The 15,217-nt window shown below is 38.6% G+C and overlaps 1 long non-coding RNA gene across 1 annotated transcript in view; it reads left to right on the top strand.

The window, feature by feature from the left end:
- The first annotated feature begins 254 nt into the window (after positions 1-254).
- Positions 255-15,217, top strand: part of LOC132478916 (uncharacterized) — a 108,213-nt gene continuing 93,250 nt past the window's right edge. Inside the window, exon 1 of the long non-coding RNA XR_009530423.1 lies at positions 255-414. This is a non-coding gene — a long non-coding RNA (uncharacterized LOC132478916). The remainder of the gene's footprint in view (positions 415-15,217) is intronic.

Here is a 15,217-nt window from a genome sequence, read left to right as displayed (position 1 = left end):
AGTTTAATAACAATTCACAAAATGAAAACCTTTAAATCCCTTCTTCCTGGAAATTAGAAAAATACTGTAACTGTAATTTTAGCAGCAGAGCTCTTTATTGGATTTTCCCACAGTAAACTCTAATAGCTGTGACCCACAGGGTCTCTTGCTCTGATGAAGTGAGTAACTCTGACTCACTATCCTCATCATACTTACCAAAGATCCGTCTCCATTTCTTTCAGCTGACCTTTCCAAGATCTGTGTTCACACTGAGCAGTGCCAGTGCCCACTGGAATGAACTTATTGCTTCGCTGTTTCGATCATCTAACATGATGCTACTCAGCCAGTTCTCTTCCACATAGTTCTGCTGTTAAGTCTTGCTATTTGCTGCCACACTCTTAACTTCGTGGAGGAAACAGTCTGTCCCTGACAGAGGTAAGGGTGGGGTACGGTAGGGATGGAAAGCAACAATGTAGAGATAAGCCACCTCTGTTCTCAACTCCTCACCCTGATTTCCTTTTTGGTCACTAATACCTGAAATCCTGAGAACGCTTTTTTTTTTTTTTTAGCCTACTAAAACTCCATTCTAGTCCAGATGATAATTTAGTCTATAACTTAAACTTGGAAACATAATTTATGCCATGTAAGAGGAACCTGTAAGTAATTGTCCATAAAGTGGCCCAACCATACACTATACCTCCCAACTTTTCAGTGCCATCTATACCATTCAAAATGACCTTCCTTGCTTTGTCAACTCTGCACAATCACTCACCTCTGCATATGGCATATGTCTTCCCTGGCACCTCCAAGTCTCTTAAGTAAAGCATCAGGGCCACCTCTCTCTCCCTACTGAATAAAGAGTCATAACATCTACCATTGATGGACTGCCTACTGGCTGCAAATACTTTACTAAATGCCTTGTATATACTACTTCATTTAATTCTCACAACATCCTATCAGGTAAGTTTTTGTTTTTGTTTTTTTTATTTTATTCATTTGTTTAATTTTTGGCTGCATTGGATCTTCGCTGCTGCACGTGGGCTTTCTTTAGTTGCAGCGAGCGGGGGCTACTCTTTGTTGAGGTACGCGGGCTTCTCATTGCAGTGGCTTCTTTTGTTAGGGAGCACGGGCTCTAGGCGCACAGGCTTCAGTAGTTGTGGCACACGGACTTCAGTAGTTGTGGCTCGCGGGCCCTAGAGCACAGGCTCAGTAGTTGTGGCGCACGGGCTTAGTTGCTCCGCGGCATGTGGGATCTTCCCAGACCAGGGCTCAAACCCGTGTCCCTTGCGTTGGCAGGCAGGTTCTTAACCACTGCGCCACCAGGGAAGCCCTCAGGTAAGTATTATTATCTCAATTTTCTAGATAAGAGGGTGGGGAAGCTCTGAGAAGTTAGATGACCAGGTCAAGGTCACACTGAATGGCTGGCAGAGCCCCAGTCTGCACCCAAACATAAGCATTATCTTCTATCAGTTAACCTCAGGATAATGCTATATAAGATGCAAATGAGAACACAGAATACATCTCTTTAAAAACGTGAACCATGTTACACAAGGAAAGTATTCCTGAAAATTTGATGTAAAAGAGATTTTTCTCATTGATTGTTTTTCATGATCTCATTTCTTTTTATCTGCAATTGATGATTTCTAACTCAATAGCTTCTACATTTTCCCCACCAAGTCCCACCTCAGCCTTTTGAGGAATACTTATTTCTAGACTAACATGTACAAGTATTTCCACATAGAGGAACTACTACTTAAAAAAAGTTTCTGGTGCATCTCTTTTTTGGAAAGTGAAAAAGTCATATATAATATGAATAAGCAAAACTCCATATATTTTTACATTGACATTTATAAATGCTTGACCAGTACTTGTACCTACTGTATTTTTATAACTGTGGTAAGTTCTACAGGGCATATTTAACTAATTTGAGAGAAGTCTTGCTTACTAGATCCTCATAATCTATTTGGGAAACAAAATGCTTAAAACATTTAAATATTAACACAGCATATTATAGAATTAAGTGTCACCATGAGTAAAACAGTAAGTTCTGTAATAATTCATAACAGGGAGGGAGATAGCTTTGACTGGGATGGTGTGGGATTGCTTCTTGAGGTAAGTAGAATAAGAAAAATATGTAGATGGTGAGAATGGAGGACTATTCGAGGGAGGGCCCTGGAGAATCAACAAAAGTTCAGAGCAGGGAATGAGCATAACAGTTCAGGTCCAAGAAACAACCCCTTTTAGAGATGAGTTGCTTTCTTTCTTTTTTTTTTAATTTTTATTTATTTTTGGCTTTGTTGGGTCTTCATTGCTGCACGCAAGCTTTCTCCAGTTGCAGCGAGCAGGGGCTACTCTTCATTGCAGTGTGTGGGCTTCTCATTGCTGTGGCTTCTCTTGTTGCGGAGCACAGGCTCTAGGTGTGCGGGCTTTAGTAGTTGCAGCACACGGGCTCAGGAGTTGCAGCACATGGGCCTTAGAGCACATGGGCTTCAGTAGTTGTGGCATGTGGGCTCAGTAGTTGTGGCGTAAGGGCTCAGTAGTTGTGACACATGGGCTCTAGAGTGCAGGCTCAGTAGTTGTGGCACACGGGCTTAATTGCTCCACAGCATGTGGGATCTTCCTGGACCAAGGATCAAACCCGTGTTCCCTGCATTGGCAGGCGGATTCCTAACCACTGCACCACCAGGGAAGTCTGAGTTGCTATCTTATTTCTTAACAAAGACAAGCAATGGCGTGACCTCTAAATAGACATGTTGCAAGTCGAAAAAACAGACCAGCAAGCAACAGGTGTGAATGAACAGAAGAGTATTTACTAATCAAGGGAGAAAACATCAGTTGGTAAGAGGTTGGAAAGGTGGGACAGGACTGAACTGCAGTGGGTCCTGCCCAGGAAGGGAAACACCCTGGAGTCTCTGAGCAGAAGAATGACAAGAAGACAGTGTTTAAAATATTCATCTCATAGGGTAGATTTGAGCAAGGAGGGACAAGTAATAATGATTTGGGTAAGATACTACTATTACTATTTAAGGAACTAAAGAAGAGGACAGCTTTAGTCAAGAACTGTGACAGTAGAGATAGAAAGGAATAGTCCCAACAGCCATTGCGTGGGAAGAATTAACAGAACTTTCTGAATAACAGTGAGAAATGAAAATACAGCAAGGTGACAAGACTAACTGTCTAGAAGACCGTGGTACCTGTGACAGAAGCAGGGGAGTCAGAGGATTGGTGTTAAGGAGAAGAAAGAGATGGTTTTGGCATATTTTGTGTTGTAGTAGTTCTTTACTGCTTTTGAGTTACAAATCACTTCTTTTGAGAATCTGCCAGAATCAATGGATTCTTTTCTCAGGAAAAAAAAATGGATTCATACTTATACATGTTATATGATTTGTAATGGACACCCATGGATTTGGCTGCTGGAGAGCTCTTGACCCCAGCTGGGCACATTAAAGTCCTTTCTGGAATTTTTGTACTTTATATCCAAAAGATCAAGTCAATCTCTCCCTAGTAACTGAAGCAATGGATGGTGTTAGCTGATGTGTTTCCTAACACATGAGCCCGAGAAACGAAGAATGCTCAAATGCATTTGAGTCCATGGATCCTTCACATTCCTATTCTTGGATTCCAGGACACTTCCTAGTCCTTTGTTGAAATTCCTCCATGGTTCAGCTTGTTTGAGCCACATTTCTGCCATTTATATGAGAGGTCTGATTAACTCACAGGTTAAAGGTATTAATTGAAACCCACCCATGGGCTCCAGGAAAGAACTCCTAATTTAAGGTAACTTGGAAATAGCTAGTAGAAAGATGGGATTTAGGTGAGAAAGGGAAGATAGTGAATACTCAAGGAGAGGGAATATAGCACAGGTGTATAAGAGCAAGGACCCTGGACCCAGACTGCACTCAAATCCTAACTCAACTGTTTACTAAATGCGTGACCACAAGCAAGTTATTCTACATTTCTAGATTTCAGGATACTCATCTGTGGATTGGGGATTAAAAACTATACCTACCTTATAGGGTGGATGTGAGGCTTAGGTTGGTACACGTGCAAGTACCTGGTCCATAGCAAGTCTCTATGGACTATTATCATTCAATGTAACAGGCCTATACCTAGGCATTTCACATATGTTATATTATTTAATCTAATCCTCATAAAAACTTTACAGGATTGGAATTATTATGCCCATTTTACTAGATGAAAACATTGTGGCTCAAAATAACTTGCCCCAGATCCCACAGTAAGAGACAAAATCCAAATTAAAATATAGAATATTTGAATAGAAAATGAAGAGGAAGATTTTCACTATAATTAATAGAGCATACTACCTATCCTAAGAATTAATGTGTATATATGTATATATACTAATTATGTATATATATATATTTATTTGGCATCTATCTCATATAGCATCTATCGCATATAGATGCTGGATATATGTTTGTGAATTAAATTTATTAAATAATCCAGATCTGTAAAAAAGGGGATGGGAAGAGTGTTCATACCAACAAAACCATTCTAATCCATGTACAATTTTGCATATTAAAATTAAATATTGGCCCTCTGGAAGATATAATCATTTCTCATGATTTTAGTTAGCCTGAACCACACTTTCAGAGTCTAGTCCACTCTATGTTATGGACAAGCTAGAATTTGTGGACCTATAAAACTGAGGACAAGGCTCTGGACCTAGCTGACCTTTCAACCAAACTTCCTCAAAGAACCCTCACCTTCTTGCCATGCCCTTTCAATTCGTAACGACTTGAAACTGTGAAAATACATTTACCATTAAAACTCAGACACCCTAGGTTATGGCTGAACCTTGAGAACCACCTTTATTTGGGGAAAGGGAATTCAGCAAAGGATACAGAGAAGCAATAGGCAGCAAGCACATCTGTATGTCTGGTACTGTTTCAGGCACAGACCTCTTCCTCGCTTCTCTACAGAGTTTGAAGGTACTTAGTATTGATCATGTAAATTCTATAAAAGATGCCTGGAAGGGAAAAGGAGGGTAAATAAATTTCCATTTGGAACTCCCTATAGGTGGACCCCTAGTTTATTCCCTACCCATCCCTATGCAAATTTCTCAATACAATCCTGGTAATATATACAAAAGTTGACTATGAAAAAATTAAATGCACACATAATACAAGAGCATTTCCCCCAAAGAGCTGAAAGCAGTATTCAATTGCTATTTGCAACTCACATTTAAGATATGATCTTTGATAAAGTATTTCCAGCGTGTATTATATTTTCTAATTTTGTCCTAACATCTACCTGACTGAGGATAGAGTCCCTGCTTTGTATATAGCTAATGACTCCACCTTTGCTCAAGTGGGTTATGTTTAGGAAACCTATGCTTCTTATTACTAGTATCAGCACTTCCATTTTCTACTCATTTATAAATAGTGTAATAAAATATTCAAATAATTGCATAAACAAATACTGAAAATGGTGATGATGCTGAAAATAAACTCTTGACTGGTAGGCTACACCACTGTGTCAGAGCATAAAATGTTCATTCATCTGCAAATGCATGAATATTATAATCCAATGTATTTTAAAATAACTGAGGAGTGGCATTGTATAAGAAAGTTTGAGTTGATCCAAAGTTGAAACTATAAACATTGATGACCACCTATTTTGCACTCGTACTTGACACATTTTTTCTTCAAGGACAACATACTAAAGGAATCACAACACTGTCATCATCAAGAGTATTTATTGTGCCCTAATACAAAGATGATGCCACTGACCCACCTCTAATAAGACATGAAGATTGAGTTGACTCTCCAGTATTGTGTGGGTTTTATTGAACCTGCCATATCCCCTCACTCAAAGCACCTAAGTAGTTGCAATGTAGTTAAATATTAAGAGAGGCAATCAGCAGCAAAGGGAGAATGATTGGCCTTTACAGAGAATGACCACACAATCATGGTTTAGTACCACAGTCCTTATCAATCAGCCATGAGTAAGAGTAAAGGTAAGAATGCAGTAGAGTTGTGTAAATTGTCTTTGTTTTCTTCACATAATGGAATACACTTAATTTCTTTTTAATCAAAAGAGGCCTTAGATAATTTTTTAAATTAATTTTTATTGGAGTATAGTTGATTTACAATGTTGTGTTAGTTTCTGCTGTACAGCAAAGTGAATCAGTTATATATACATATATCCACTCTTTTTTTAGGTTCTTTTCCCATATAGGTCATTATAGAGTATTGAGTAGTTCCCTGTGCTATACAGTAGGTTCTTATTAGTTATCTATTTTATATATAATAGTGTGTATATGTCAATCCCAATCTCCCAATTTATCCCTCCCCTGCCTTTCCCCCTTGGTAACCATAACGTTGTTTTCTACATCTGTGACTCTATTTCTGTTTTGTGAATAAGTTCATTTGTACCAAGGAAATGATTTTTTAATATAAGGGAATTATAGCTTTGTTGATGTGAAATGTAGAGATGTTTTAGTTATTAAAAAGAGGTGGAAGAAAGAAAAGGTAAGGGAAATGAAGGTTTCGATTGGTCCCGAAGCCCAAGTAACAATTTCTCTAGATTTAGTCGACCTGACACACAATGTGAAAGGAACAAAAGGAAGTAAAGAATCAGAATTCAGTAGAGGAAAAGGAAAGGAGGCATTTTAATATTACATTATCAACCTGATAATTGTAACAAAACTTCATTTTTGTGAAACTCTGCTATCTGACAATCTCATCTATCTGAAGTACAGCAAGGAACCAAGGAAACAAAGGAGATGGAAAAAGACCTCTGCAGAAACAAAATAGAGCTCACCAAAGTCCATGCCCTAAAGATCACGCCCATTACTCCTAGAGATTTATCGAAGCCCTTTCTCAGAGGCTATTAATTTTTACTTGGATTCGATTTTAAAAGACCTGGCAATCTGGCTTCCAAACTCATAAAAAATTAAAAGCAGTAAACTAGAAGAGGGAGGAGAAACTATCCCATGTACGCATGCAGATAGCAGTGAGAAGAGAACACTGCAAGTCTGTAAGCAGGGCAGAGAGGAAAAGAGGCATAAAAATTGACTTAATGATCAAAAAAGCACAGCAATTTAGTGCCTTTAGCAAGGGAAAAACAGTTCTACATACCTCCATAGAGCTTGGGGAAGAAATTTTTAAGTCTGAGTCTATATTAACCCTGAGTAATCAAGAAAATTAAAGTATATTCAATATACAGACATTCTCAGAGTTTTGCAGCACTCAACGTTATGTAAGTAGTTCCATAAGGCACATAATGAAATTTTGAAGATACGAGAGATGTTATTTTATTTTTTTGGCCACACGGCATGTGGTATCTTAATTCCCCAATCAGGGATCGAATCTGTGCCCTCTGCATTGAAAGCGCAGAGTCTTAACCCCTGGACCGCCAAGTCCCCAAGATATGAGAGATTTCATATCACATTGAGAAATGCAAAGAAGTCAAGTGTGTAAATGAACACCGCAAAATAAGTGTACAAGGCCAGAGGTTGCCGGTTCAAGGAGATAATGGCCTTCCATGGTCAGTCTTGCATGGCTTTTGTCCCCATGCAGATTCTCGCTGCATCAGCTCATGTTATGACACTACTGTTTGTTTGTTCCCCATTTTGTTACTTTCTAATCATGTCCAAAAAGTGGCTAAGTGATGGGAAGAAGGCAGGACCGGTTTATAAGAGTAGGTAAAATGAATGAGAGCAAAACATTAAAACTTTAAACAAGTCTGAAGATATTTTCACCCTACCTTGATTTTGTGTTATCCAGGACCTTTCAGGGGATATCTGTATTATGCATAAGATAGAGAATATCACTAATAGGAATATATTTTAAGGAACAATCCAAAATAGAACAAAGATTCATGCACAAAGATGTTCATCATGGCAGTATTTAGCATTTTAAAAATTGGAAGCAATCCAATTTACCAACCTTAAAAAATGGTTAAATAAAATATGGTACATAAAAATTTGATGGACAATTATGCAACCATAAAAATCATATTTTGGTAGTCAGGAAATTTGTATGACATAATTTTAAGTTAAAAAACAGGATACAGGGCTTCCCTGGTGGCGCAGTGGTTAAGAATCCTCCTGCCAGTGCAGGGGACACGGGTTCGAGCCCTGATCGGGGAAGATCCCACATGCCGTGGAGCAACTAAGCCTGTGCGCCACAGCTACTGAGCCTGTGCTCTAGAGCCAGTGCTCTGAAACAAGAGAAGCCACCACAATGAGAAGCCCGCGCACCACAACGAAGAGTAGCCCCTGCTCACCGCAACTAGAGAAAGCCCACGCGCAGCAACGAAGACCCAACGCAGCCAAAAATAAATAAATAAAATAAATAAATTTATTTAAAAAAAATACAGGATACAGAATTGTATATGCAACATAATCTCTACAATGTACAGAATACATAGAAAGAAGATGAAAAGCTCTCATTAATAATGGCCACCAAAAAAAATTTTAAACCTAGGAAAAAACTATATATGCAATACCCACACAAAGAAAACTACAAATATTCACTGAAGGAAAATAAAACCTGCATAAACGAAAATGCATACCATGTTCCCTGATGGGAAGACTCACGATATTGTAAAGAAGCCATTTTGCCCAAATAATTTACAAATTCAATGTAATTCCAATCAAAATTATAATAGGATTTTTAACAAAATTGACATGCTAATTCTAAAATTCATCTGGAAGAGTATATACTTAAGAATAGCTAGATATTTTTTTAAGTATAATGAGGGGGCTCTTCCTACCAGATATCAAAATATATAATCACAGTGATCAAAGTGTGATATTGGGTCACAAATTAAAAAATAGATTAATGAAAGAGAATAGATCATCAACTACTGACACAAATATATGTGGGAGCATTTCAAATAATTGAAAATAGATGTCAGGACAATTGGTTATCCATTAAAAAAAAAAGATACATCTCTTACATCACACCATTCAAAAATAAATTAATTAACTTCCCCTCCCCAGAAACTGACCTGGTCAGGGTCAAGGCCTGAAGAGCAAGGTTGAAAGGCAGCATGGCTGGGATGGGCAGAGCTGAAGCCAAGCAGACAGCAGGCCACAGGGACGGGGCAGAGGAAATGACATGGCAGGGAGATCTGTTATGTCCAGGGCTCTTGGGCAAACGGGGAAATAAAGGAAGATGGTGAGAGCAGGTTTTTCTTTTGGAGAAGGGAGTTGCAAATATGGAAAGTGAGAAGCCTAAAATGAACTGTATAATTTTGGATTGGAGGAATTGGTGTGAACTCAACGTTTTATATATCTGTGTTCTAATTTGAATGCTTGTGCTAAGGTTATATAGGAGCATACCCTTGTTTTTCGGAAATATACAGTGAAGTATTTAGAGGTAAGGGCTTCATGTCCACAATGGATCAGATGTCTCAAATGGTTCAGAAAAAAAATACTACATATATATAACATATATGTAAGGTGGGGGACAGAGAAAAGATGAAGCAAATGTAATGAAATGATAATAATTGGGGAATCAAGGCACATAGGTTATGGGAGTTCATTATACTACTCTTGCAACTTTTCAGTGAGTTTGAAATTATTTTGGAATAAAAAGTCATAAAAATAATTTCCAGATGTATCAAAAATCTAAATAATTCTACTTCCTGGAATCTATCCCCCAAATTTCTCACATATACACAAAGATGTTGTATATGTACGAGTTCATATTTAGAAATAATAATTAAAATGTAGGAAATATGCATCAATAGGGAATGGTTAAATAAATTATAGTATATCCATCCATGGAATGGTGTGCAGGCATAGAAAAGAATAAGGTAGATCTGTATGTACTGACAATACACTGACATGGAGAGCTCTCCAGGTTGTATTAAATGGAAAAACAAGTGACAGACCAAGAGGTAGAGTATGATCCCATTTGTGTTTTTTTTTTTAAGTTTTTAAAAAATCTGCTGTGGGTGTGAGTTGTGTGTATCTGTGCATATCTATGTTTATAAACATATTTTTTAAATGGTCTGAAAGGATACACACCAGCTATTAACAATGGTTAATTCTAGGGAAGGAGAATAGTATTACACTTTCCAAGTTTTCCATAGTGGCATGTAATACTTTATTATCAGTTGAAAAAAAGCCTAAGTACAAAAAGGCAGGAATGTATACGATACATTCTGAAAGATTTCCTCTCAAGGTGATTATAATATTTACTGCTGGGAATTACCTTGGGTTATCTGGAAAACTCCTAGTCCAAACGCTGCATATAGGGAATTGACCTTCCAGTGGACTGTGCCCAGGAACACTTTGTCATTAATTTAATAGAGGATTAGGCAGCCGGCTGAGCCACTCCCTGCTTGCCAGGCCACCGTCCAGAAGTGAATTCCCTTGCAGCTCTCCAAAAAGAGGTCAAACAAGTCCCCAGGGACTCTCAACAGAAGGAAGTTGCCAAAGGCTAAATTTGGCATGCAAGCCAAGCCCTGGACTGGGATAAACTGTGCCAGCGCTTTTCAGTTACACTTTCAAGACCTCAATCAGAATATGCAGGACTAGATAGCTATTTTCAAGAATGGCTTAGCAGCTCAAATTGGAAACAACTGTTCAAACCAGAGTTTGGGGATGAACTTGAAAATGTAAAATTCCTCCTCTGCCTCCTTAACCCCTATTATCTCTTATTTAAAGGATATTTAAATTCTCTTTCTTTTCTCTTGCTCCAAGCAATTTATCATAGTGATATTCCTGCCAACCTGATCAGATTCTGCCATTCTTAAGACAGGAAAGAGAGACTAGCCATCTTCTTCATTTTTCGTTTTTAGGTATAAATGGCCAGTTTTGTATTTAAGTTGCTTTTGTGGGGGGGTGGCTTTTTTCTTATACAGTGTTTTACTGAGTTGTAATTCACATACCACTAGATTCATCATTCAAAGTGGATAATTCAGTGGTTTTTAGTATATTCACAGAGTTGAGCAACCATCACCACTATAGATTTTAGAATATTTCGTCACCCCAAAAAGAAACCTTTTACCCGTTAGCCGTCACTCCCCATTTCCTCTCAATCCTTCCATCTCTAGGCAACCACTAATCCATTTCTTTCTCTGTAGATTTGCTTATTCTGGACATTTCATATAAATGAAATCATTCAATATGTGGTCTTTTGTGTGTGGCTTCTTTTACATAGCATAATGTTTTTGAGGTTCATCTACGTTGTAGCATGTGTCAATATTCCATTCCTTTTTTTTTCATTTTTTTGATTTTTTTTTTTGGCTGCGTTGGGTCTCTGTTGCTGCGCATGGGCTTTCTCTAGTTGAGGCGAGCGGGGGCCGCTCTTCGTTGTGGTGCATGGGCTTCTCATTGCAGTGGCTTCTCTTGTTGCAGAGCATGGGCTCTAGGTGTTCGGGCTTCAGTAGTTCTGGCTCGTGGGCTCAGAAGTTGTGGCTCACAGGCTCTAGAGTGCAGGCTCAGCAGTTGTGGCGCACGGGCTTAGTTGCTCTGCGGCATGTGGGATCTTCCTGGATCAGGGATCGAACCCGTGTCCCCTGCACTGGCAGGTAGATTCTTAACCATTGCACCACCAGGGAAGCCCTCCATTCCTTTTTGAGGCTGAATAATATTCCATTGTTTGGCTCTATCACATTTTATTTATCAATTCATCATTTTATGCATATTTGAGTTGTTTCCACTTTGGGGCTATTATGAATAATGCTGCTATGAATATTCATGTACCTGCTTTTGTGTGGATATACATTTTCAGTTTTCTTAGGTATATACCTAGGAGTAGAATTGCTGGGTCATATGGTAACTCCATTTTTAACTTTTTTTGGGGGGAAGAAGAGGTTCTCTGGTTTTCATTTCTTTTTTTTTTTTTTTTTGAATTTTTATTTTATATTGGAGTATAGTTGATTAACAGTGTTGTGTTACTTTCAGGTATACAGCAAAGTGATTCAGTTATACAAGTATCAGTTGTTTTTCAAATTCTTTTCCCATTTAGGTTATTACAGAATATTGAGCAGAGTTCCCTGTGCTATACAGTAGGTCCTTGTTGGTTATCAGTTTTAAATATAGCAGTGTGTACATGTCAATCCCAAACTCCCAATCTATCCCTCCCCCCAGTAACCATCAGTTCATTCTCTGAGTCTGTTACTGTTTTGTAAATAAGTTCATTTGTATCATTTTTTTAGTCCGCATATAAGTGATATCATATATTTGTCTTTGTCTCACTTACTTCACTTAGTATGCTAATCTCCAGGTCCATCCATGTTGCTGCAAGTGGCATTATTTCATTCTTTTTAATGGCTGAGTAATATCCCATTGTATATATGTAACATTTTTAACTTTTTGAGAAACTGCCAAACTGTTTTCCAAAGCAACTGCACCATTTTACATTCCCACCAGGAATATATGTAGGTTCCAATTTATCCATATCCTTTCCAACACTTGATGTTGTCCATTCTTTTCTTTCTTTTTTTTTTTTTTTGCGGTACGCGGGCCTCTCACTGTTGTGGCTTCTCCCGTTGCGGAGCACAGGCTCCGGACGTGCAGGCTCAGCGGCCGTGTCTCACGGGCCTAGCCGCTCCGCAGCATGTGGGATCTTCCCGGACCGGGGCACGAACCCGTGTCCCCTGCATCGGCAGGCGGACTCTCAACCGCTCTGCCACCAGGGAAGCCCAACATTCTCATTTTATAAAGAAATAAATGAAGGTTTAGCGAGATTAAATAATAGAACCAAGGTCATTAATCTAGTAAGCAATAAAGCCAGGATTCAAACTCAGGTCTCTCTGACTCCAAAGCACAGGTTCATGACCAAGAGCCATTATTTTATATGTAAAGCCATGGTTATATTCATGCTTAGATCAATTTAATGATCAAAATAACAATCTAATCTCACTTATGTGGAAATTATTGACCTTCCACTATTGCATTCATATCCTTATTCCTCTTTAGCATTCCTAGTTAATTTCCAAATTTACTTTCTAATCTTCATGTGAGGTCTCATTTTCTCTCTGTCCATCTTCCCATACTCTAATCACATTGTTCTATTCAGCACACAAATTAGAAATGTTCAGTAAACAAGGAAGCCTTCTGCCTTGAAATAGCAACATTTATGGCAGTTCTCAGAAGGCCCTTTGTGAAACTCATTCCCTAGCTGTGTTCCTGGATTCAGGACTTACTGTGGCTCAGCCCGGAAGCCCATCAACACAGAAACTTATTGGAGGAGGAGGAAGGGCCAAAGCAGATGTATATTCATGACAAGATGGACCAGTGGTGCCAGAAGAATTTGCTGAGTGGGGATGGAGAAGTGAAGAGCTGTTTGTTCTTCATAAGAGAGCGTGGCTGTGCTTTTTCCAAAAATTGGAAAGGAAGCCAGCTGACCAGGGTCATCTCTAGCAGTGACACATTTGGGGACATAGAGAATGGGCACAAGAGAATTCTTCACAAATGGGGCTAGGCTGGCAGTCACTGCCAGGGGCTAGCCTAAAGTATGTTTGAATGAGGGCATTTCTGGACTCCTCAGACCCATGTAGATTGTTTAGGCAAGGAACAATCCCTGTCCACGGTTATTCATCTGAATAGTGACCGAAAGTTTTGAGAAGAACCTCGCCAAATGATAGAACTTTAACTTAATTTAACATGCAGATTTCTTTTAATTATTGGACTGAAATTATCTTTTCATAATGGCATGGCACTTCAAATAATCAGGATGCACTGTGTTCAGGATCTAATTTCCCAAATGTCAGCGTGCTATTCATTTCAAAAGTAATTCACTTGGGACTTCCCTGGTGGCACAGTGGTTAAGAATCTGCCTGCCAATGCAAGGGACATGGGTTCGAGCCCTGGTCTGGGAAGATCCCACATGCCACGAAGCAACTAAGCCCGTGCACCACAACTACTGAGCCGGTGCTCTAGAGCCCATGAGCCACAACTACTGAGCCCATGTGCCACAACTACTGAAACCCGTGCACCTAGAGCCCATGCTCCACAAGAGAAGCCACTGCAATGAGAAGCCTGCGCACCACAACGAAGAGTAGCCCCCACTCGCCACAGCTAGAGAAAGCTCACGTGCAGCAATGAAGACCCAGCACAGACATAAATAAATAAATAAATAAAAGTAATTCGCTTTGCAGTGAGTTTTCCCCATTACACTCATATGGCAGAAATTATTGAAAATAATAGCCTAGGAACTGGGATCATCACTGAATCAGCTAAGGGGTCTGACTGGACTGTTGACAGTGAAGGTTATTTCTGTTGAAAGAGGAGAATTCCACACTATTTCAAAAATAAACATATTTGATGTCTTCTATCAACTACCCCCTGCCTCTCTTTAGCCTCACATATTCCCTCCATTTCTCAAGCCTGTCTGTACAGAGTTGCCTGAACGTGACTTACTATTTTCATTCTATGCTTTGCGTGTTCTTCTCCCTGCCTGGAAAAATCTATGCCCTTTCTCTTCCATATATTCCCATCTAACTTTCAAAACCAGAAGATACCTCTTTTCACGTCTTCTCTAATAATCACATCCCAAGTGTGATCATTTATTATTTCTAGTTTCCTTATCTATTGCAGCTTTACTCTACACTATACCATATTTTCTTGCAGTTATTAAACTATTTCTTTGGATTTCATCTCAAATTGTGTGTATGCTTTAGCCTCCAGTTCGATTTTACATTTTTTGGAGAGTTCAAGAGCTGTGCCTTTTATTTCTTAACATCCAGGAATAGTACAAAGACTCACATTAACATAAAATAAATACCATACCTCTGATAAACTCCAACCAGCCTTATACGTTTGACAGTGATAACAAGAAAGATTTTGTTAAACAGGTATCAAATCAATTTCAAAAGATTAAAGATGTAATATGAACATCTAATCTGTCCCTCGTGGTTGTTTCATCTAAGAAGTTATTAAAACTTTTCTTATGTATGTTTATAGTAATTGCCTTTATCAAATCTCAGTATAACAATTTATTAACTAATGGATGGAAGGTTCTGTCCTAGAAAACAGCAAGGTCATCTCACTCATTACCAATTTATTCTTCAACAAATTTATTCAACAAACATTTACTGAGCACATACTATATAGATAACATATAGGAGACACTTTGAAAGGACATTAAATTTGCACTCTGTTTGAGAAATCAAGAACCACAAAGCAAAATAAAAACAAAAAATAACACAAAAAGTTGTCAGTTTAAGTTCTGAATAAGTGAGCCATACAACGTGGTGATGAGTTAGAGGGGTAGGAGAAGAGATATAAATGAAGGAATAGTCAGTGAACTCT

Source organism: Mesoplodon densirostris, chromosome 18 (genome assembly GCF_025265405.1).
Source record: "Mesoplodon densirostris isolate mMesDen1 chromosome 18, mMesDen1 primary haplotype, whole genome shotgun sequence".
In the NCBI taxonomy this organism is placed as follows: Eukaryota; Metazoa; Chordata; class Mammalia; order Artiodactyla; family Ziphiidae; genus Mesoplodon; species Mesoplodon densirostris.
Note: the sequence above shows the minus strand (reverse complement) of the source record. Positions and strands in the feature narration are given on the sequence as shown.